General features: G+C 41.1%; 1 protein-coding gene across 3 annotated transcripts in view; it reads left to right on the top strand.

Annotated features, from left to right (window-relative positions):
* Nucleotides 1–25,821, top strand: part of ARHGAP6 (Rho GTPase activating protein 6) — a 482,928-nt gene that overhangs the window by 310,927 nt on the left and 146,180 nt on the right. The window contains exon 1 of one of the 3 annotated variants that reach the window (XM_054007885.1): nt 10,800–10,820. The exons of the other annotated variants lie outside the window; for them this stretch is intronic. The gene's annotated coding sequence lies outside the window, so the exon portion shown is untranslated. Of the gene's footprint in view, nt 1–10,799; nt 10,821–25,821 lie in introns of those variants that run through there. 3 annotated transcript variants of the gene reach the window in all.

Genomic DNA, 25,821 nt, shown 5'->3' on the forward strand with positions numbered 1-25,821 from the left:
GGACTTCAGATGAGCCTTAAAGGAAAACACAAAATATCACGAGACTCACTATAAAATTGAGTTGGCAGTCCTGTATACCATACAGCCAATGGAAGATTATGGTCTAGGATACATTTCTATACATACAAACCTGTTTCTATTTAAAAAAAAAAAAAGGTGATTGGGGTAAAGGTGATGTGAAAGCAATACAAACGTGGCATAGCTGTTTCCATACACATGGAATATATTGTGATGTTTGGGTAGTACATAATCTATAATTAAAGGTATTACAGCCAAAATGTGTACTTTCCAATAACGTGTGAACTATTAATAAGAGCACACGCATCCATCGTATAATGTATTGCTGTTGCAGCTATCTCTGTATTATAACTTTTATTATATAATGCAAGTAAGCTGATGTGAGGCTGGCACCCATTGTAAAGCTGCTGAGCATTAGGAAGCTTAACTAGGATAATCTTCAAAAAATTCTTGTAATTAACAATTGTAAAAAAATTGGCTATATAATATTGTTAGTGGGATGTCTGGACCTCTTTTATTACTGAGAGATTTTAATGCTGTGCCGGGGGTATTCAGCCTTTGCGGCTCCTTGGTGAGGGCCCCGCTGTCCTAGTACACCCCACTCCAAGAAGCATTGAGCTGAGAGGAAAAGAGCAACAAATGTGGGTCCGCCAAGCTTGCTTAGAGAGGGCTCTCTGGAGCAGCCATCTTTAGAAACCACAGAGATCTGGTCCTCCCACAACTAGAGGAACTAGTAACAACCAATAAGAGCTCAGCAGCCTCAGATAAAAGGAGCTGCAGGGGCCTCGCATGGGGGGTCAATCTAGCGGGGGGGTCGATTTATCGCGTCTAGTGAAGACGCGGTAAATCAACCCCCGAGCGCTCTCCCATTGACTCCGGTACTCCACCGGAGTGAGAAGCATAGGCGGAGTCAACGGGGGAGCGTCAGCAATCGACCTACCGCAGTGAAGACACTGCGGTAAGTAGCTCTAAGTACGTTGACTTCAGCTATGCTATTTTCGTAGCTGAAGTTGTGTAACTTAGACTGACTTAGCTCGCGCGCCTTCCCCCCTTCCACCCTCCCACCCGGGGTAGACCAAGCCTCAGATAGGGCTGGAGATAAAAGGGCCCGGTAGGAAGAGGCCCAGGGAACCAGCAGTGACGGGTTGTAGTCAGCAGCGAATGGCTACTGTGTGTAGGATATCTGGGTTGTGGTATCCTACATGAGGTAGTGTGTGGACCTGGGTTCCCCCACAAAGTGGTGTAACCACCAAGAAGGGGACAAAACTTATTTGGGAGCCTGAACAAAGAGCTGAGTTTAAAGGGCCCAGAGCCAGGGCAGAAGATCCCAGCAAAGGCAAATAGATTTAGTTATAGGACTCTTTAATACGCTGGAAGAGGTTTGTTCGGACTTTGTGAGTTGGCTGGAGGGCCAAGCCACTGAAGACCCACCGAGGTTGGCCAGCAGCCTGCAGGGGGCACCAGGGCAAGAAAAGGAGAGTGGTATCGCATGCTGCCGCTGAGGGAAACTCAAGAGATGAATGCTCTTTTACATATGAACTGTACCGTAGTCATAAGTGGATATGGTGACAAAGCCGCTGTGCCAATATGAGAAAAACTAAGTGCTGAGATCCTAAAACTGGCCACACAGTTTAAGAATTCAGGGCTAGGTTTTTAGTTTGTGATGCAGCCTAGAGTAAGAGGTAGCATGTTGTTATGCTGTCCTAGAGTAGCTTCCCAATCTTCCTGCTGTTCTGAGAAGAGAATAACCACGTCTGGTATAGACCTGCTGCAGCATACCCTTTCCAATGCACGGGTGTAATTATGCCACCAGTTTCATGGGAACGGGGCAGAGTCAAGGCTCTGCCCACTCCCAATCTCCTGCCCCTTCCCTGTATGTTGGGAGACATGGCAGTTCTGTGAAGAAGTGGTGGTACAGTACATTTCCTCAGTGGAATTAGGGGATGCCTCTTCTTTTACTCCCTTGCATCATTACACAGGAAGGGCCATAATCTGGCCCCCGGTGTTGTCAGATTTTGCAGTATTTGTTTTACCTTCATGTCATCTATGAATTGGAGAGGACTGGAGGAAGATATACAAACATAAGAAAAAGAAGAGAGAAAAGAGGTTGAAAAAAAAAAAAAAACAAGAAAAGAGGTAGAACCAGTATAATATGAATGTTTAAGTAAATTCAGCTAGGCAGCATTATCAAATGTTTTGGATATGCTATATACACTATCAGGTGTGTGCAATATGGTTCCTGAGAACATGCAGTGCACATCAAACAAAATATCAACTACCTGTCCATATACTGGACAAGTTTATATCTTACTGAAGCCTGGTATCCTGCAGCAAATGTGCCTTGAGAGCAGAAAACTAAACCTGAAGAACAGCAATAAATCTAAAGGGCTGGTGGGGGGTGCCAGGAGCTTGGGGCTTCTTGAAATCTCAAGAACTTTTTGATAAAGTATTTTAAAGGAGGGAAAAAATCACAGGCATAGTGCCTGCAATATGTTGGATTTTCCTTTTCTGGAAGATGGAGAAGATCCACAGGACCACATCCAGAAAGAACCTCTTTTCCAACGGCCTTGCTAGAGCTTCTAATGAGCAAATCATTCTTAGAAAAGTGGAGCCTGAAGACACAGGCAATTTTCATAACTTTCTCTGTGTTACGTAGTCATTTGGATGCAGTGCATCCTCCACTACAAGGGGGCACTGTTTCCAACTGAAGTGCTTCATTTCTTCATGACAACACATTATCAGGACTGGCAGAAATAAGAGACAATGTTTATATATGAGAAAAAAACTATGTAAAAAGCAGAGGAAAGATGAGCGCAATGAGGATAGTAAGAAACAAGAAAGGAGAAAAGGAAACAAAGTAATAGAGAGGCAGAGAAATTCTATCCCATCAGAATAAGCTTTTCTTCTGTCTGCCCACCAAGATTTTTACACCACAGTGTAATCACAGTGATATCTGAGTGCTTAATAATCCCTCCCTCCCCCGGAAAAAGGAGCTCTCGCTCTCTGTTAGCACTCCCCCCCCCCCTGCACCCACCCAATGTGTGTTTTACTTTGATGACTCCTGTTCTTTTTCAACTGCTTCCACAGAAACTGATTTGTGCATTGAATAGAGCTTTTTTGTGCCCCCCCCTTTTTTTTAAGTTTGGACTGCTAACCTTGACTGAAAGTGAGCCAGTTGGATTGCCAAAGACTTCTGATTCTGTGTATGGCACTAAGTAAGATCTATCAAATTGTTCGATCTCCTTGTTAGATTTTTAGGGCTCAGTTCTAATTCTGGCTTGTGTGAGTGGCCCTACTAATGTCAATGGGACAACTCACATAAGGTTGCAAATGAACCTCTATTGTCTTTAAGCGGCGAGAGCCTGCATAATGGCATTTTCATTCTGTGAAGCAAAAAGGAATATCAGTTGTGGTTCTCCATACAGAGTGCCAAAACCAACCTCTCTCTCTTTCTACTAATTACCAATGAAAATACAGTAGCAATAGTTAGGATCCTTGTATTCCATGCCTTGCAAAATTAATAACTAAACTGGATCATGGGGGAAATTATTGTTTCAACATATTTCTCTTGTCTCATAAACACAAACTGTTTTGTCTCCCGGAATGGCATCAGAACATTTAAATTTTATAGTGTATGTTTCTCTCTGGCCTAAGTGAGCTGTAGATGATGAATGTCAGCCTTTCAAGAACGTTTAATGCTTCTGGAATAGATTACTAGTCTAGTGTAAGGTTTTATTGACTTGGAAAGGGTTCTTTTAGAAGGTTAAAAACTTCAGTCCTTTCAACATTACACTACTTTATTACCTCACTTTAGCTATGGAAAGTATTCACTGCATTATTTTAAAGTTCTCTAAGTTTCTGTTTCTGGAAATGCTGTTGCCTCAGGTTTCATTATATGAGTTAAACAGATCAAACTGTTTCCATGACATAGCGCCTTATATCAAGAACAAACTTTTTATCAATATTAGGATTTGTAATTTAAAAAAAAATTAGCTGTATAGCTTCTTGCCAACTTGAAAAAATTAATTGACAAGTTCATTATTTCCACTTATCTGGCCAAGCTGATGGATATGATGTTAAATCAGCTTGAGCTGAAAACTCATTATATTGCTTTCCTTTTGCAAATATAATTGATAAAAACCTTACATTGAGAGAATAAAAATACTACATCATTAATTAGATCAAAACTCAGGATTTACCTTTATACAACTACAGTTGTAATTTAATAAAAGATGATAGTTTCTTATATTGTTTTAAGGAACCAGAATATATTTTGCTACTAAAATAATTTTCCGTTGCTGCCTTGTTTCTCTCTAACTCCTTTCTTGTTGGAATTTCATCATAAGCAGTAAAAGGGTGTGTTCATTGTATAAAACAGGCATATTTATAGCTGTGGCACTCTGTTTACACCCCGTCCTATGAGGAGTATGGTGAAAAGAGGAAGATGGATTAAATTGACCATTCTGTTTCCTTCCCTTTTGGACAGCCTCTTCAGCTGTTTGCTAAATGCATCACATTTTAACAGCAGAAATGTAAGACCTCATGACTGAGCAAATCATGAAATGTACAAATCACTTTGGCAATAGCATTTAATTAACCTTTTCTACTTCATGTGATGCCTCAGAATTATTATATAAAGTAAAGCAGTTGCAGGCAGATCCTCAGCTGATGTAAATTGTGTGGCAGTTTACACCAGCTGAGGAAATTTACACCAGTTGAGGATCCGCTCAGTGTTTTAGCATTATATGTTAGTCCTTCCAGTCTCCTGAACAGCATAGGCAGTTACTGTTCATCACTGTTTTTCATTAAAAGATGAAGAAATTTGGTGAGCACTGAAGTGCAGTTTTATGGTACTATCATCACTCCATCTGTAGGGTTGCCAATATTCTAATTGCTGAACACTGGACACCCCTGTTCCGCCCTGCCCCTTCTCCCAGGCCCTGCCCCGGCTCGTTCCTCTCCCCAGCTCCCTCCATCACTCCCCCCACACCCCCATCACTCGCTCCCTCCTTGTCCCAGGACTCACCTGCTGCCTGCAGAGCTGGGCTGGGAGGAGCTGATGTAGAGCCTGCCCGCCTGCCCAATTGGGGCACAGGGTGGAGGCAGGGGTTGGTCCCCGGAGGGGTTGAGGCAGGGGCACAGCAAGGTGCGGGGGAGGGGGTTGGTCCCCTGAGCGAGGGGGCGGGGGCACAGCGGCGTCATGGGGGTTGATCCCAGGAGTGAGATGCTGAGCTGGGGGCACAGCAGGGTGGGGCGGACAGGATCTCCCCTCCCAGGTGGTGGCAGCGCTGGTACCTACCTCTCTGCTGAAGAGGCTGGAGCTGGGTCTAGGAGCCAGCCAGACACTTCTTTCCCTCAGCAGCTGAACAGAGAGCAGCTCCTGCAGGCTCCAGCAGCAGCAGCTGCTGCTCTTCCTGCCCTCTCAGCGGGGAGCCTGATTGTGGTTACTCCAGTAACGGGACTTTTAGTGTCCCATCAGCATTGCTGACCAGACACTGCCAGGTCCCATTTTTTACCTGACTTTCCGGTCGAAAACTGAACACCTGGCAAACCCTATCCATCTGCCATTATGTCTCCCACCTCCAGTGCTCTCAAACAAGCCTCATTTGCACTATTTGGACTTAGCCAGATCCTAAACTTTGGAATGCACAGTTGATGTAGAGCCAACATAGGGAGCATGTGGGTGGCAAGAGCGGGCGTGGGCATAACTCTTTGTGTTTCAACAATCTCAAGATGGTGGACAGGTCCAAGAGGGGGTGTGTGTATGTGTGTGTGTGTGTGTGTATATATATATAGTAGAAGTCAGATGCTCAGATATTAAGGTGATGAGCAGAAGTATGCAGTCCTAAAATGCAAGAATCGAAACGTGTTCCTGGCAGCCCTAAGGATCCGTGGCCCCCATGTATAAGTGAAATAGTAGTTACATCTATTGTGCTTAAATTTCTCCTCCTTTATTAGAAAAAAAAATATTGAAACGATAATAGGAAAGTCAACAACACAGCTTAATCCTCTGCAATTTCTTTTGGATCAATTACAGCAGCACTTTCAAACATGCTTTTACTCCTCTATATTGTTCCATACCATGTTTGTTTTTTTATTGGATACTGTTTGACAAATACATGAGATACTTGAGGGTGGATGGGGCGGGGGATAGTGGAAGCTGAATGAGGAGGAAGATGATGGGAGTGCGGATAAGCATGTGGGAATGATCCATGTAGAGCAAGGTTGAGATGGATCCATTTTCAGCAACTTTCATATCGTGAGGAAGTCTTGATATACACATGCTTGTATATGTTCCTATCTGTAGTTCCATAACTCAGCACATTGTTATAAAAATAAGTGGCAGTTCAGCTGCTGAAAATGCATAGTACTCACTTTCTGATGGCCTACTTATAGTCACTGGGCCTGATTCACACTAACTGGAGCAGAAGGGTGTCCGATTTTTTTTCACTGAAAATTAATTTCTTTTTTAAAAAATGGAAATTTTTATTTAATTTTTCATGATTTTTTTTTTTCATGAAACCTGATTTTTTTTTTTTTTTTGGATGTTAAGTATTTTTTTTATTTTGGTTTTGCCTATTGCCCCCCTCCCCCATTTGGCCTCCCCCAAGGAGAAAGCAGAATAGTGGAAGGATTGGGGTAGGGGGGAACAGAAAAGGGTGAAGGCAGGAAAAACCAAAACCTGAAATTTTTTTTTGAACAAATGAAGAATAGTTCATTTTTGAAACTTTCAGACCTTCTTTTGTGTGTGTGAAAACATTTTTGACTTTTTCTTTTGTTTTTAGCAGCTCTAATAAGAACCCAGGCAGTGCAGCCTATTGAGGGGTCCATAGTGCCTCTTTTGGCTACCCTGGCCATGCCTGCACCCCAGCTAGTGGTACCCATTTTATGGGTTATGATGAAGGCTCCCTGGCAGAGTGGAAGTTATAAACATCTTCTACCACACCAGTCACCACTGCCTCCCAGCCGGCCCCAGATGCTAAAGGGAAGCTGACCACCCCGAGGCAGGGAATACAGTTTGCAACTCTTTTGTAAACTTGGCTATGGAATCAAAAATGACCACAGATCCATTAAAACATGAACTAATACATCCCACATTGAAAAAACAAAAATGCCATACTATGGAAAAGCACTATTAAACAAGTCTAAAAACAGCACTGCATGTTTTTCTCATTCTGTCTATTTTAAGATTATTTAACATAATTGAATGTTGTCAAATTGTGCACGTCTCCGCCATGGGAATGTCGTTTTGAGTGCATAGCCACACACAGAGCTTGACTTGAAAGAATAAGCATCCCTTCCTTACCACATTCTCTGAGAAGTAGAGGAATAGGGATTGGACACATATCCCATTATATGACATGCAAAGAGACCTAGGGTTGGGTTTTTTCAACTCAAGCACTGAACAAAAAAATAAACGTAGGGTGTTTTTTTTTTTTAAAGGTTTATTTGCTGATTTGGGATGTGGGGGGAGAGGGACTTTAAGCCCTTACCTCTTACATATATCACCACTTTCTATTGAGAAAACTCTTTATTTGCAGGACTTCAAACTTTATGGGGAAAAAACTTTGTTATAGGAACTAGATTATAGTAGAGATCTACAAAGTTGGTGTGAACTGTGGCTATCTGAGGGCTGTTTAGGAATAAGTATTTATGCTGAAGTTTTCTTTTCCTGGGTAAGGAAGATAGTGAAAGGAGGCTATTGTTTTGACTAAGTACTATGACAACATTGTTCCTATTTCTGCAGTTTTCCCTGCACCTGTCACTTACTGGAGCTATTTTTTGACTGTCTAGACAATCCTCCTAAATGTCTCTCTTCTTTTTTGTTCTGGGCACTGGTCACAGTGAATAAAGAGAGTAATCATATTCATTGTGAATCGGTTCTTATGCTGATCCCTAATAACTTTTTTAAAATAATATTGCTAAAAGCATATATCCCATCTAGACCGTGTATTTTCAAAATGATTTGAATTTGGCATAATCAACACTTGAAGCCCAACCTGGAAATGGGTCTTTATGTTGCATTTTTTATAAGTCGGAATTAAGTGAAGTCTAAAACTGTTTTCTAAAACATTTAAACTGTTATAAATGGGCACCGAGAAATAAAAAAATATATAGTTGAACTCTGAAATTTTTAGTTTCTAATAAGTATAATAAGCTCCAATTAATAACATGTTCCAGTCCATTTGCTCTTTTATTTTCCTGGCCTTTTAGGTCATCCTCTCCACTTTAGTGGTACATTGGGAGCTGTTTGGTAGATCAAAGAATTTGAAGATTCAAAGCTTGGTCTCTTGTCTGAAGCTCTGCCAAAAGGATGCAGCTACAGCACTTGCAGTTACCCACGCCTCCTCTGTTGGCACAGATGCAGCTGTTAACAATGGGTTTAGGGCTTTTCCTGCTATGGCAGCTTTTCTTACTACTCCGTCCTCCCCTCACTGCTCCTGTTGTTACACTGCTTCAGCTTACTCCACACACACTTCTCCTTCAACTGTTGGTTTTACTTCTCTTCCCCTTCACTCCTGAAAAGAATTTAAGATGTTTTTAGAGATACTGTTTGCACTCACACATCCACCTACAGGTTTCATTCTACTGAAACAATGCAAGCTAATGTTACAACACAATCACAGAATGGGGACTGAATGACTCACTGATCTGCTAATGGGACATTTAGCCTTTCCACTAGGGTGACCAGATGAGATGAAGAAAATATCGGGACACCGGGGTGGGGAGGGGAGGGAAGGCCAAGTGCTACCGGCAGAGCAAAATATCAGGACAAATTGCATCCCGACTGATCTCTGATTTTATCAGGACGTCTGGTCACCCTACTTTCCACTAATAGCTTGCCAGTTCAAAGCTCTGGCTATTCAAGGACCTCGTTGAAATGAGTTAGCAATGGAAGGCCCAACTAACATCGGAGCACTGTAAGCTATGGCTACACTGGTGCTTTACAGCGCTGCAACTTTCTCGCTCAGGGGAGTGAAAAAACACCCCCCTGAGCGCAGCAAGTTACAGCGCTGTAAAGCGCCAGTGTAAACAGTGCCCCAGCGCTGTAAGCTAATCCCCTCATGGAGGTGCACTTCAGTTTCGAGTGTAGCCACTGCAATTTGAAGTACAGTAGTCAAAGAAGAGGGAAGCAGCATTGGGCTTCTGACAAGTCAAACACACTTCTTTTCCTCCGCAAAAAGGAGGATGGAGCAGTAGCATCCGCAGTATTTGAGGCTCTAGAGGAGAACAGGGAAGCACAATATTTCTTAAATATGCACAGGCTTATTTTTGTCTAACATACAACATGTAGAAAACTATTATGGTTTAAAAAAGGACTTTTTTTAAAGGGTGATATTCAGCTATGAGTTACAATAGTGTAAATCTGGAGTCGCTTCATTACAGGCAAGCTATTAAAATATATTTTTTTGTTTAATCTTTTTATTAAAAAGTTATAGAACTCTACAGATGAGTTCTTCATTTATTTTTTATGAGCATTCATTCCTCTGGTGTGTGCCAATGGACTAAGAAGCACACATTCTTGTGTGTGTTGTTGGAATTACACAGCAGTATACATACATACATACATACCTCTTGCTAATAGATTGTTTTCTTCAAATTTCATTTACAGCATATTCCCCATTGAAGGTGGATTTTTATGTACAAGAATTAATATTTGTTGCATACAGTTTCACAATGAATTTATGGCCGTCTGAGAGTAATATTTACGGAAGGCTTATGATGAGATCATTTCCTTTCTGAACCGTGAAAGAAATCTTATCAAGCCACATCATAGACTGTTATGTTGCTATGCATTCATAAGTGAGATGCTATAGCAACATCATAACTTGATATTAAATATATGATAGCACTGGTGTGGTACCTTTTCCCTTTCTTTCCCTCTTTTATGTTTAACAAATCTTATTGGTATTTGAATTTCTCAAGTAACTTCAGTAGTAATTAATTCAATGGGCCAAACTCTGCTCTCAGATAAATTGGTGTAAACTATCATTAAACATTTGTATTGTGGTAGTGTAACGCTGACAGACCCCTGTCTTTGGTGAGTGGGATCGAACCTGGGACCTCTGGAGCTAAATGTATGAGCCTCTACTGCATGAGTTCAAAGTGACCTGGTGTGGCACTACACCTCCATACTCTTCATTGAGTTAGTGTTATGATATGAATATGGCATAACTAAGATATGTTGTATGTAAGATGGGTGATGTAAGATATCATTGGAAAGGTTATGATTTATTGAATGTGATTATCCTATTTGTATGCATGTATCATTTCTGTATCTGATGTTAGGAACATGGACTATGTATCAATTACAAAAGTGTTTGCATCTGGGGAACACCCACCAGACAGTAGGCAATCAGCATGGAGGGGCCATTAGGAAGGGCAATAGGACTTTGAAGATACTAATCTCCCACCTTCCTGAGAAGCTTCCTGGGATGCTGCTTTGACACTGCAGGGTCATGTGATCATGTCACCTGGTACGGGATATCATCTTGGACTGCTGGTATTTTTCCATTGGAAGGGGTTAGGGTCAAACTGGGAAACAAAGGATTCCCTCCATATGTAAATCCTATTTAAGGCCAGGGAGTGAGTTAATCAGGGATTGTGCTTCACTGAATTCCCACTCAGGATGACTGCTGGAGATATCTAAGAAACAAAGACAAAAGGGAATGGAGGGAAGTACTGAACCCGGGCTTGGAATGGTGTCTGACCTGTGAAGGATATACCTGGAGTTTTAAGCTGCAAGCAAGAGCTGCCTGTCCCCAAAGAAATTCTGCAACCTGCTTAAAACAACATTTAGGGTGAGAAATTATTATTTGTAGCCAGTTTCTTTAGTGTGTTAAGCTTAGTTTGTGTGTTTGTTTTATTTGCTCAGTAATCTGCTTTGATCTGTTTGCTATCCCTTATAATCACTTAAAATCTACCTTTTGTTGTTAATAAACCTTGTTTTTTGTTCATTCTAAAACCAGTTTGTGTAATTCATAACTGCGGAGGAAGCTGTACATATCTTCCTTCACATTGAGGGAGGGAGTGAATTTCATGAGTTTACGCTGTACAGTTTTCTGTGCAGCGCAAGACCATACAATTTTGGGTTTGCTGCCCAAAGGAGGTGTACATTTGAGTGCTGGGCAATCCCCAAAATGAGTCTTCCTACACAGAGCTGATCTCGGTGTCTGTGTGCCTTTGCAGCTGGGTGAGTCCCTACTTGTGTGTGTACTAGAGGAGGCTTGAGGTCCTGGCACAGCAGAACAGGGTGAGGAAGCCCAGGCGGGAGGAACAGGCGGGCTCAGTGGGACCCCAGTACATTGGGTGGTACACCAGGGGGGAGGGGAGGGAGGAGCAACCCGTCACACCTGGCTCTTACCGAAGGATGCAGCAGACTCATCAATCTCTAGGTGGTGTAGGTGCTGCTAGAGGGGGACAGAGTGTCACACAAAGTAGCCAATGGATTACAGTAGTACCTACCAGATAAGAGCCCATTCAAATGCTATGTAAACATAGGCCCCCAATCCTGCAAAGACATATGCATGTGCCTAATTTTAGACAATATGAGTTGTCCAATTAACTTCAGTGGGACTACTCTTAGTTCAGTGGGACTATACTATCTTTTTAAAAAGGGAACAAAGAGGACCCAGGAAATTATAGACCAGTCGGCCTAACTTTGATACCTGAGAAAATACTGAAATAAATTATTAAACAATTAATTGGTAAGCACCTAGAGGATAATAGGATTATAAGGAATAGCCAGCATGGGTTTGTCAAGAACAAATCATGTCAAACCAACCTAATTACTTTCTTGGACAGGGTTACTGGCTTGATGGATGTGGGAAGCAGTAGACATGATAGCCTTGGTTTAATAAGGCTTTTGACACAGTCCCACATAACATTCTCATAAGCAAATTGAGGAAATGTGGTCTAGATGAAATTACAATAAGGGGGGTGCACAATTGATTGAAAATAGGGCTGTCGATTAATAGCTGTTAACTCAAGCAATTAACTCAAAAAAATTAATCATGATTATTTGCAGTTTTAATCGCACTGTTAAACAATAGAATACCAATTGAAATTTATTAAATATTTTGGATGATTTTCTACATTTTCGTATACATTGTATTGTGGTAATTTAAATCAAAGTGTATATTTTTATTACAAATATTTGCACTATAAAAATGATAAACAAAAGAAATAATATTTTTTCAATTCACCTCATACAAGTACTGTAGAGCAATCTCTTTGTCGTGAAAGTGCATCTTACAAATGTAGATTTTTTTTTGTTACATAACTGCACTCAAAAAGAAAACAATGTAAAACTTCAGAGCCTACAAGTCCACTCAGTCCTACTTCTTGTACAGCCAATTGCTAAGACAAACACATTTTGTTTACATTTACAGGGGATAATGCTGCCCTCTTCTTATTTACGTCACCAGAAAGTGAGAACCAGTCATTTGCATTGCACTTCTGCAGCCGGCATTGCAAGGTATTTACATGCCAGATATGCTAAACATTCATATGCCCCTTCATACTTCGGCCACCATTCCAGAGAACAAGCTTCCATACTGATGATGCTTGTTAAAAAAATTTGCATTAATTAAATGTGACTGAACTCCTTGGGGAAGAATTGTATGTCCTGTGCTCTGTTTTGCCCATATTCTGCCATATATTTCATGTTATAGCAGTCTTGGATGATGACCCAGCCCATGTTGTTCATTTTAAGAACACTTTCACAGCAGATTTGACAAAATGCAAAGAATGTACCAATGTGAGATTTCTAAAGATAGCTACAGCACTCGACCCAAGGTTTAAGAATCTGAAGTGCCTTCCAAAATCTGAGAGGGATGAGGTGTGGAGCATGCTTTCAGAAGTCTTAAAAGAGCAACACTCCAATGCGGAAACTACAGAACCCAAGCCACCAAAACAGAAAACCAACCTTCTGCTGGTGGAATCAAATAATGAAAATGAACATGCATCGGTCCGCACTGCTTTTGATTGTTATTGAGCAGAACCCGTCATCAGCATGGGCGCATGTCCTCTGGAATGGTGGTTGAAACATGAAGGGACATATAAATCTTTAGTGCATCTGGCACATAAATATCTTGCAACACCAGCTACAACAGTGTCATGAGAATGCCTGTTCTCACTTTCAGGTGACATTGTTAACAAGAAGTGGGCAGCATTATCTCGTGCAAATGTAAATAAACTTGTTTGTCTGAGCAATTGGCTGAACAAGAAGTAGAACTGAGTGGACTTGCAGGCTTTAAAATTTACATTGTTTTATTTTTGAATGCAAGTTTTTTTGTACATAAATCTATATTTGTAAGTTCAACTTTCATTATAAAGAGATTGCACTGCAGTACTTGTATTAGATGAATTGAAAAATACTATTTCTTTTGTTTTTTACAGTGCAAATTCTTGTAATAAAAAAAATAAAATGAGCAGTGTACACGTATTCTGTGTTATAATTGAAATCAACATATTTGAAAATGTAGAAAACATCCCAAAATATTTAAATAAATGGTATTCTGTTATAGTTTAACAGTGAAATTAATCGTGTGATTAATCTCAATTAATTTTTTTAATTGCTTGACAGCCCTAGTTGAAAGACCATACTCAAAGAATGGTTATCAATGATTTGCTGTCAAACTGGGAGGGCATACGTAGAGCGGGTCTTGTAGGAGTCAGTTCTGGGTCTGGTATAGGGTTGCCAAGTTTTTATTTCAAAAATAAAGGACTGTATTCTTAGTACCCCCATCCCACCCCTCCTCCTGATGATATTATTATTAATAATAAGTAGTACTCACCTACATTCGCCAGCGGTATTTCTTGCTGCTTTTTGCAGCACTTAGCAGCTCCCGATCTTGTTTTACAGAGATTTAAAAACAAGGCAACCCTAGTCTGGAACTATTCAATGGCTGAAGTTTACTCCAGTGCCTGCAGATGTTTTCTTCCTTCTCTTCCTGTCTCCCACTAGGTGCCTGCCTACCAATCTGACTCACCTGCTGTGGACTTGGTGGCTGGTTCAGTGTTAGGTAGTACTGCCGCCATTTGGAACCCAGACAGCCACAGCCTGGGTGGGGAGGTGGAAGTGTGTGCCGGTCACTGTGTGTTCCCCTGCTGCCCAAACTGTGGCTCCAACATGTTGCTGCTGCATGCTGTGAGCAGCACTGACCACAAGAACAGCATGTGGGGATGCCCACTTCTGCCTCCCTGCTGTTGAAAAAATAGTCCCAGCTCGGGGGGCAGTTGGCCTCCCTTATAACCTTTAGTGTAGTGGTTATAGGGAGCTCACTTGGGAGATTGAAGACCCCGGTTCAATTTCCCCATCTGCCCGAGGAGAAGAGATTTGAACAACTATATCTCCGCTTAGTGCACTAACCACTAGAGTAAGGGATATCCTGATGGAGGTGGGGGTGCGGGCTCTCAGTCTCTCCTGTTGAAGCTATTCCACTATGTATAAATAATACAATATGTGTTGGGCCCGGGAGAGTGATCTACTACTATAGTCCAGTAGTTAGGGCCCTCATTTGAAAGGAGGGAAATCTATGTTAAAAACCATCTTTTCTCATCAGGCAGAGGGGGAATTGAATTGGGATTTCCTCTCTCTTAGGTGACTATCCTAGCTACTGGGCTTGTGGCAACAAGGAAACACTTTGCCTTCCTTTCTTCCCACATCCCCTTGTTTAGTGTAGAGTTAGATATGCACTGCCACCCTTCTTGCAAGAAACAGCTTAGGTGCCTGACTGCAGGAGAGGGTTCCCGCTGTGGATCCCAAACACAGACAGGTGCTTCCTTCCAGCCCAGCCTTAGGGTTTGTCTACACTATAAAATTAAGTCAACTTTATCTAATTTGACCTTGAGCCTCTGAATTATTTAAGTCAATTGTGTGTGGCCACACCATGCTTATTGTGTCGATGGAGTGCATCCTCACTAGCAGTGCTTGCATTGATGCACAAAGCAGTGCATTGTGGGTAGATATCCCAAAGTGCAACTTGCCGCAGTGTGTTTTGGGAAGTTTGTGCAATGCCTGACGGGACCAAAACAGTGTCACAGGGGAGAATGGGAACATTGCGTCGGCATCCCATGATGCACTGTGCTCAATAGTCATCAGCTTTTCTATCAACATATAGTAGAGTTTCTTGGGAAATTCACTGTTAATTCCAAGTGACGCTATGGTTCTATTCTGCTCATAGATAGTAGAATAGAGTTTCCCCACACACCCTTTTTTTTTTTAAGAGAAAGTTTGATCAAAGAAAGCTTATATTCTTTTGTATTAACTGCTGCAATAACTATACAAAAATTTACCACATAATGGTTTTAGTGCATTTTCCCATTAATATATGAGTATAATGTTCTTTGATTACAAAAATACAAGGTATATAATATTACTTTGAGTTGATTCTTTATTTTGAAGGCTCTTAGAATACTCTGTAGATAATTTATGCCTGTAGCTGGAAATCTGTAGAATTTAAAATATGTTCTATTTTGCTTTCAGTTATAAAAGTGCTCTCTTTTGAATCTAAATTGTATTTATTATTAGAATTTTTTGGTTTGAATGTAAACTTTTTCACTGCAATCTGGGGAAGGCAGTTTTACAAGAAATGTAGGGCTGGAAGGGACCTTGAGATGTGATCTAATCCAGCTCCCATGCACTGAAGAACAACTAAGTAATAACTAGACCATCCCTGACAGATGTTTGTCCAACATGTTTTTGAAAACCTTCAATGATGTGGATTCCACAAACTTACTTGGAAGCCTATTGCAATGCTTAAATATCCGTGTAGTTAGAATTTTTTTCTTAATATCTAACCTAAATCTTTAGCTTATTATTCCTTGTGGACCCAGAGAACAATTGATCCTCCTCCTCTGTATAACGGTACTTAATGTATATGAAGACTATTATCAGATCCCCCGTCAGTCACCTTTTCTCAAGACAAAATATACCCAGTTTTTAACTTTTCCTCATTTGTTAGGGTTGCTAAACCTATCATTTTTGTCTCTCTCCTCTGGAATCTTTCCAATTTGTACAACTCTTTCCTGAAGTGTGACACCAGAACTGGACACAGTACTCTAGTTGAGGCCTCACCAGTGCCAAGGAGAGCAGGACAATTACCACTCATGTCTTACATACAGCATTCCTGTTAATATCTCCAGAATGGTGTTTGCCTCCCCCCGTTTTTTTACAACTGCATGACATTGTTGACTCATTCAGTTCGTGATCTGCTATAATCCCCAGATCCTCTTCTGTAGTACTACTGCCAGTTATTCCCCATTTTCTAATGTCTCTATTGAATTGTTGATTTCAGACCAATTCTCCAATTTGTGAAGGTTAGTTGAATTCTAATTCTGTCCTCCAAAAGGTTTGCAACCCCTTTCAGCTTGAGGTTATCTGCAAATTTATAAAGCATACTCTCCGTTCCACTATCCAAGTAATTAATGAAGACACTGAATAGTACTGGACCCTGGATAGAGCCCTGCTGGACCCCACTGGAAACATCGTCCCAGTTTGACAGCGAACCATTGATGATTAATCTTTGAGTACAGTCTTTTAACCAGTTGTGCCCCAAACTTATAGTAATTGATCTAGACCACATTTCCCTAGTTCGCTTATGAGAATGTCATGTGGGACTGAGCCAAAAGCCTTACTAAAATCAAGATATGTCACTTCTACTGCATTTCCCCTATCCACTTTGCCAGTAACCCTGTCAAAAAAGGAATTATGTTGGTTAGAAATGATTTGTTCTCAACAAATCCCTATTGGCTCTAACGTGTTATCCCTATTATTTTCTAGGTGCTTACCCATTGATTGTTTAATAATTTGTTCCAGTATATTTCCAGATATTGAAGTTAGAGTGACTGATCTATAATGCCCAGGTCCTCTTTGTTCCCTTTTTTTAAAGATAGGTACTGTATTTTGCCTTCTCCAGTCTTCTGAGACGTCACCCGTCCTCCATGAATTTTCAAAGATAATCGCTAATTGATCCAAGACTGCTTTCATCAAGCCCTGCCGACATGAATACATCTAACTTATCTATATATTCTTTAACTGTTCTTTCCCTATACTGGCTTGTGTTCCTTCTGCCTTGTTGTAAATATTAATTGTGTTTAGTATCTGGAAACAATTAAGCTTTTTGGTGACGACTAAAGCAAAATAGGCATTAAACTCCTCAGCCTTCTTGATGACGTCCATTATTAACTGTCCTTTGCCACCAAGTAGAAGACCTACACTTTCCTTCATCTTTCTCATGCTCTTAATGTATTCATAGACTCTCTTCTTATTGCCTTGTATGTCCCTTGCTAGGTCTAACTCATTTGGTGCCTTAGCCTTTCTGATTTTTGTCCCTACATGTTTGTACTATTCTTCTGAACTCATCCGTAGCAATTTATCCATGTTTCCACTATTTGTAGGATTTCTTCTTGATTTTTGGGTCAGTCAAGTGCTCCTGATGGAGCCGTATTGGCCTCTTACTATTCTTCCTATCTTTCCTTTGCAACAGGATAGTTTGCTGTTGTGCCTTTAATATTTTTGTCTCCTTCAGAGCTGAACCTTCACAGAGAATCAGGAACTTGTGTAATTACAGTGCATTAGCTTTGAGGAGCAGCCGCTTCTGATGAAACTGGGGGAATTGAAATTTTAAGGAGCAGAACAATAAGAAAGTGGTTGGCTTTCATTGCTTTTTAAATGGAATTATGCTCAGGTGGCCATGAAGGGGAAACTTTCTTTGGGAGGTTTTCTTACATTTCCTTGCTTCATGCCTGTCATTAACACTTCTTGTAATGCTATCATACTTATTGCAGGAACTATTTAAAAGAATACCCAGAGACAATAACCTGTAAGCTTATGCTACAGCAAATGACGCATAACATTTTTTTTTTTTTGTCTTTCTGAGGAGAAACTTGCTATGCCCTGATATGTATCCAGAAATAGCCCATCTGCCAGCTTCAGACAGTTTCATTTTTCTCCTTCCGTCAGGCCAAATGGTCTCACCCATTTCCGTAGACAGGAAGCTTATCAGCTTTTCTCTTTTATTTTTTTCTGAAGTCAGATGTAATACTATTGATCAGCTCCAGAGGAGCTAGGTACCACTGCAAACTTCACTGCCTTCTACTTTAAGGGCAGTGCACATTTCTTTGACCTGGCCTTCTCTAACATAAGCATATACGTATGTGTGTATATAGATATAAAATTTCAAAACAAAATACTCCACTGCACACACTTCTCCCATGGGAAGAGGATGAGAGAACAAACACAGATGTTAGGCATAGCACTTAATGAACTACTGGAAAGTGCTTAGATTCTACAGTTATGAATGCAGTATAAGAACCTATATAAACTAGAACTCTCTACAAAGTCTAAAATAGTAAAAGTGTAACGGAGAAAGAAATTTAAAGCCAGGGAAGAAGAAACTGAGAGTTTTAACTTTTTGAGTATTCAGAGACACCGGTAAAATATAATTTAATTAGTTTGATAAAAATGCAAGTGTGTGCAGTTTTCCAGGTACTGTCACTCTGACACTGCGTGTTGCCCGGGTTTCAGATAATTGTTTCTGTTTTAAATGAACAGTTTAATAAATATATATCCCTGAAGATATAAACTGAGCAACAGCACCAAGAAGGATTTATCAGTTTATTCTAACACATCTTTCCTTTTAAACATTGTAAAAGAACCAAAGTTCATGTGATTCAAATGGCTGATTGCTGCATCTGCGTGTGTATGTTTAGGTGAAAGTTCTGTGTCTTAGAGGTAAGGAATGTAGAATATGATGTAACAGTTGCTAAGGCAACTACACTTTTTATGGATGCTAGGATAAATAAAGGTAAGAAGCCTATGTAAGTTGTTCAGCTTCCCCTTTTTGCCACTTTTCCAATTTTTTTAAATACAATAGGTAATTTGAGATCAACCTAGAAATGGCTCTTCTTTTGTTCAACTCAGCCATATTAGTGCGATCTTTATGGATATAGCAGAGAGGGATCTATTTACACACCGGAAAGCTAGGATTCAAGAATCTCGAAAAAGCATACTTTACAAGGAAAAAATGCATTCCTTGCTCTGCCTGAGTCAATGTTAGAATTGAATGAAAGTGGGCCAAGGGGTTTTTTGTTTTTTAATTTTTTTAAATGTGATTCCCTTTTCCTGTTTTCCCTTTCCCCTCTGTGTGTGTTCTACGCAAGTTTTAGAAACTCTTTTCTATTACTGTGAAACGACAGTTTGCGTATCATTTGTTGTTCATTACGTGGCAAATGAGGAGTAATGAAACCCCACTTGGAGAGAGTTGGGTTGGGACTAGAACATTGCAAGCCCTTCCAAGTTCCGTGTGCTCACAAAGTTGTATGTCAGAACTGGCTTGCATGGATGGACAGGCACAGAAATTCTGAAAGCCTTATGTTTTGAATTGACATCTGACCTTGCTCAGTGAAAACTGTTACAGTGATTCAGGCACTGCTTTCCAGTAACATAAGTGGAAGTTTTGCTAGTGTAGGAGTTGCAGAATCAGGTCCTATATATGTAAATCCACTATATTTTTTTAAGTATAAATACATAGATACAGACAGGCCTGCTATTCAACATATAGTGGGGTATTTAGAATTTAATGGTGGGGTTTCGGTAGTGTTCAGCATTGGGCTATCTCTGCTCCCAATGATTTCAGTGGGAATTTTACCATTGACTTCAGTGGGGCAGAGTTAAGTCAACCCTGAGTGCTTTTGAAAATCCCAGTCTAAGCTCTCCATGACAGACCCTACATCCTTACATATGTGTAAAGCACCTAGCATGCTTTTGGGGGTTTATATATAAATAATTCCAAAGTGACCAACTTTCAGTTATCATTGAAATATGATCAGCTTTTCAAGTAAGGACACTGTGGTATTTGACCAGAATAAGTCCCCCCAACTCAGGTTTCTCAGAAACAGTTCATGAAGCATACGCATTTTTTTTCATGGTGCCAATGTGCTTTAAAATTCCAAACTTCCCATGTGAGGAAAAGTCCTTTATAATGTGGGAGTGGGAAAAATTAAGCAATTAGAAGTGATTAATGGATTTTTATACATTAATTAACTCAACTCTTAAAGGAGAGATTTTCATCTCAGTTACACTAATGTACTCTGGAGTAACTCCAGTTATTCTACATTACACTGCTGTAATAAAGATAAGATTCTGGCCCTTAAATTAAAAGGGAAGATTTGAGGAAGTAATGGGGAGCCACCAGCAAGGAGTCTCTGAGGCACAGACCACTACCCAGAACTAGCAAGATTTGTACCTGTGACCTCTGCATTCTAGGATGACTACTCTAACCCCCTGAGCTACATAGCCAGGCCACAGGGCCCCTCAGCAGACGGGGGAGGTAGGTTAGTGCTGAGGAGCGATGAGTCACTGAGGAAGGAGTGAAGAGCCATCAGCAAAGAGAGTCCGAGGCAGAGACCTCTCCCCAGGCCCCAGCGAGATTCGGACCTTTTAGTTTTATCTATGATGTTTCCTATCCTGCTCCCATTAAAGTCAAGCTGGGACTTCAGTGGGAAACAGGCTTGGAGCCATACTGCATAATGAGAGAAAACATTGAGTGTCCAGAAGTGTGACAGAGCTGGAGAGAAATGCTCCTTCTGTTCTCCAGCAGCCAGAGGAAGTTGGGCTGGGGGTCTCCAAGTTTTTTCAGACATCTACTAGCTAACAGCTGATCCAAAACCGGATCCAGGGACAGCATTCTGTTCAGAACTTCACCATCCCTTTCCAGCAACTTAGGAAGGAATTGTTGCCTCCTTTCACATTGCCCTTGGACACTGTGACGGGTTGGATCACAGAAACCCCCTTGAGAGCTGCCACCCGATGTGCAAAGACTACCCCTGCTTCTGTTTTCCCTGCCAGCTCAGGACTCCAGCACCCTGTCTTGCTGAGCCAGACACCCCTGTCTAGCTCCAGACACAGATCCAGGGTCTGAATCACTTGTCCTAAAGCTGCAAGTTTACCTGAAAACAGCTCACAGTAGTGCGCTTGTCTTTAGCACTCAGATGCTCAACTCCCAATGGGGTCTAAACCCAGATAAATCCGTTTTACCCTGCATAAAGCTTATGCAGGGCAAACTCATAAATTGTTCGCCCTCTATAACACTGATAGAGAGATATGCACAGTTGTTTGCTCCCCCCAGGTATTAATACACACTCCGAGTAAATTACTAAATAAAAAGTGATTTTATTAAATACAGACAGTAGGATTTAAGTGGTTCAAAGTAGTAACAGACAGAACAAAGTAAGTCACCAAGCAAAATAAAATAAAATGCGCAAATCTATGCCTAATCAAACTAAATACAGATAATCTCACCCTCAGAGATGCTTCAGTAAGTTTTTCTCAGACTGGACATCTTCCAGGCCTGGGCACAATCCTTTCCCCTGGTACAGCTCTTGTTGCAGCTCAGGTGGTAGCTAGGGGATTCTTCATGATGGCTCCTCTCCCTCTCTGTTCTCTTCCCCCCCTTTATATATCTTTTGCATAAGGCGGGAACTCTTTGTCCCTCTGGGTTTCCACCCCCCCTCACTGGAAAAGCACCAGGTTAAAGATGGATTCCAGTTCAGGTGACATGATCACATGTCACTGCAAGACTTCATTACTCACTTGCCAGCACACACATATACAGGAAGACTCACAGGTAAATACAGCCATCTGCAGACAATGGGAGTCATCAAGATTCCAAACCATCATTAATGGTCCACACTTTACACAATTACAATAGGCCCTCAGAGTTACATTTTATATTTCTAGTTTTAGATACAAGAGTGGTACATTTATACAAATCAGATGATCATACTCAGTAGATTATAAGCTTTGTAATGATACCTTACAAGAGACCTTTTGCATGAGGCATATCCCAGTTACTTACATTCACTTATTACCGTATTTTCTCTAAAACTACCTCAGTTACTCAAGTTTTTATAAAACCATATAGACTGCACAACGTCACAGCCTCCTTTCACATTGCCCTTGGACAGTAGAGTCCCCAATCCTAAGTATCCATCTGTGGCTGGGGTATTTATTCATTTGACTATTACATGTCTGTTAAAATTTCACATGGGTGAGTGGGTCCGTGGATGGGTGTGTTTAGGCAAGAGAGAAGGGAAGAGATGATGTGATATTAGAAAAGGGAAATATGAACAGATACAATTTGTGGGGGAGAATAGGAAAAGAGAGAGAATACAGGGGAGAAAGAGAACAGGTAGAAAACGAGAGGGGAAAGGGTTTTAGAGAGATAGGGAAAGAGGATATTAAAGCAACACTGAAGACCATTCTGTCTTCAGGAACTGAAAGAAAAAGAAAAATTTGAGTCAAGCCAGAATGGGAAAGTATGTAACAAAACCAGGAGAGGTAGAAGTAGAAGTTGTCAAGTAGCAGTCATTGAATGTAGCATTTTGATTAACTTGGCAGGTCATCAGCTAAGTCATCTGACAAATACCGACTTTGTAGTATTCGACCAGCCATATAGTTAGTCAAATATTATTTGTTAAGTGTATTATTAGATGAATACCAATAGGATTTGCTGAAGATATTCAATGAATATTTCTTCTGCTATTCAACCTGCCCTAATAGTAAGTTGCATTAAATATATTTTTTTCACCTTGACTAATAGTTTTAGTCCTCGGGTTAAAGGTGAAGGGTAAATATTTCATTGCCTGGAAAGCAATTTAGGGTACCTAGAATGTAAAAGGTGTTTATGAAACCAACCTCCTTTTAATTATAATTTAAAAGCACGTTTGAATAGGTAGTTTGAGCTACCCTAATATTTGTGCAAGGAATATGATCAGATAATGATTACAAATATAGTAGGGGCACTTTCTTCCCTGAAGGCATGCAAACTTTCCTCAACTGTTCTGACATGTCTTTTAGAGGAAGCCTTCTACATCTTGAGTAGGGTGTACCCATATCGGGGAGAACTTTTAGATAATTTGGGATTTATTTGGTCCCTTTCAAAGGTGGGTTTGATGAGTCATGTCAATCTTTGGTTTGACTCTTGGGCTTCAATCATATCAACATGTTCATCTGAAAAGTCCAGGGACCCCTACTGTATGGAATTACAAAGGATTGATTGAATAAGTTGAACAAAGCATATATTGAGCCAGATGGACATATGATAGTGCGCTGGCAGCAACATTTAAGGAAGTTACAGGCATATGGTGTGTGTTTGTAAACATTCTGGATAGTTCCAGTGACCATAAACAAGGAGGCCCTCTGTCCCTTCACAGGGCTACATCCAGATCACCAACTTCCCTCTCAATTCTTCCCTCACAAGTCTGTCTTGCTCTCAGTCCTCCCTCAGGACTTTCCTCACAAGAGCCTGTCTTGCTTCCTGTGATGCCTTGCAAAAGTGTCCTTTCTTCTCTGCTGTCTCTCCCCTCCCTGAGCTCCTCAGCCTGCTTATAAGGCTCAGGTGTCTAATGGATCTTCACCCAGCTCTGCCCTCTCTGGCTGGGAGGCAACCAGTCAATCACCCCACAGGCATGGAGCATGTCTCTAATTGGGTTTCTTCCCATTCTCTACCGGAGATGGGGGAATCCCATCACAAGGATCTAGTGACTGGACTTGCCCAAGTCACTTTGTGACCCAGGGCTAGCTCTTGACAGTATTTAAGATAATCAATAGTATATACACATGTCATCACATGGAATATAAAAGAGAGGAACTCTTTTACTTTTTCCAGATCAAAATTATTGAAGACATTTACAGTTGTGTTTAAAAACTGATGCATCTTGAATGGCTTAATATAGTTAGCAGGACTGTTTTCAAAATAGCACTGAACAGGGGTTTGACTATTCTAATACTGATTGAATTACATATTTTAAAATATAAATAATCTTTATTTACCAGGCTGATGCTAATGTTTGATCATAAATAAGCAGCATTCCATTTTTCAGCATTTTTAAGGGCAGAGAAAATGTTATTTATGAAAGCAGATTATAGCCCACATTTTCAGAAGTTGCCTCCCTCTGTCTGCGTTCTGCAAATCAAAATCCTACCACTAGATGACTGAGTACTTGATTTACATGTGTAACCATGTGCTTAGTTGTCTTAATGGCAGGGTCAGTAGGTACAATTTCTGTAAGCACACTTTTTAGCAGGTATAACATTGTGCTTATACAAAGGGAAGCTGGACTGAGGTGCAATTGCTAATTGTGATAAAATGGGCCCTATTCTCCTCTATCCTGCAGTATGTATACAGTACTCATTTACTCTCATGCTAAGTGGGTAAGTGGTGGAATTTTAAATGTGCTTTGCACAGATGAATATGATACAAGGCTGTGGGGAATCAGGCCCTATGAACTTGATACCTGCAAGATACCAAGTGATATCTTCTGGGAGAGCAATACAGCAGTGAACAGAAAATCCAGGAAGTTTTTGAAGCGCGTTGGGGACAACTTCCTGGTGCAAGTGCTGGAGGAACCAACTGGGGGCCATGCTCCTCTTGACCTGCTGCTCACAAACAGGGAAGAATTGGTACGGGAAGTAGAAGTGGGTAGCAACCTGGGCAGCAGTGACCATGACAAAAGGAAGAAAGGAGAGCAGCAGAATACGGACCCTGGATTTCAGAAAAGCAGACTTTGACTCCCTCAGGGATCTGATGGGCCGGATCCCCTGGGAGGCCAATATGAGGGGGAAAGGAGTCCAGGAGAGCTGACTGTATTTTAAAGAAGTCTTATTGAGGGTGCAGGAACAAACCATCCCAATGTGCAGAAAGAATAGCAAATATGGTAGGCGACCAGCTTGGATTAACAGCGAAATCTTTGGTGAGTTTAAGCACAAAAAGGAAGCTTAGAAGAAGTGGAAACTTGGACAGATGACTAGGGAGGAGTATAAAAATATTGCTCGAGAATGCAGGAGTGTAATCAGAAAGGCCAAAGCACAATTGGAGTTGCAGCTAGAAGGAGATGTGACGGGCAACAAGAAGGGTTTCTACAGGTATGTTAGCAACAAAAAGAAGGTCAGGGAAAGTGTGGTACACTTACTGAATGGGGGAGGCAACATCGTGACAGATGATGTGGAAAAAGCTAATGTACTCAATGCTTTTTTTGCCTCAGTTTTCACAGACAAGGTCAGCTCCCAGACTGGTGCACTGGGCAGCACAGTATGGGAAGGAGGTGAGTAGCCCTCAATGGTGAAAGAACAGGATAAGGACTATTTAGAAAAACTGGACATGCACAAGTCCATAGGTCTGGATCTAATGCATCCAAGGGTACTGAGGGAGTTGGTGGATGTGATTGCAGAGCCATTGGCCATTATTTTTTAAAACTCATGGTGATCGGGGGAGGTCCCGGATGATTGGAAAATGGCAAATATAGTTCCCCTCTTTTAAAAAGGGAAGAAGGAGAATCTGGGAACTATAGATCAGTCAGCCTCACCTTAGTCCCTGGAAAAATCATGGAGCAGGTCCTCAACGAATCCATTTTGAAGCCCTTGGAGGAGAGGAAGGTGATCAGGAACAGTCAACATGGATTCACCAAGAGCAAGTCAGGCCTGACCAACCTGATTGCCTTCTACGATGAGATAACTGGCTCTGTGGATATGGGGAAAGTGGTGGACATGATGTATCTTGACTTTAGCAAAGCTTTTGATACGGTCTCCCACAGTATTCTTGCCAGCAAGTTTCAAAAGTATGGATTGGATGAATGGACTATAAGGTGGATAGAAAGCTGGCTAGATCATCGGGCTCAACAGGTAGTGAACAATAGCTCGATGTCTAGTTGGCAGCCGGTATCAAGCGGAGTGCCCCAGGAATGTTTTGTTCAACATCTTAATTAATGATCTGGATGATGGGATGGATTGCACCCTCA

Source organism: Malaclemys terrapin, chromosome 1 (assembly GCF_027887155.1).
Source record: "Malaclemys terrapin pileata isolate rMalTer1 chromosome 1, rMalTer1.hap1, whole genome shotgun sequence".
In the NCBI taxonomy this organism is placed as follows: Eukaryota; Metazoa; Chordata; order Testudines; family Emydidae; genus Malaclemys; species Malaclemys terrapin.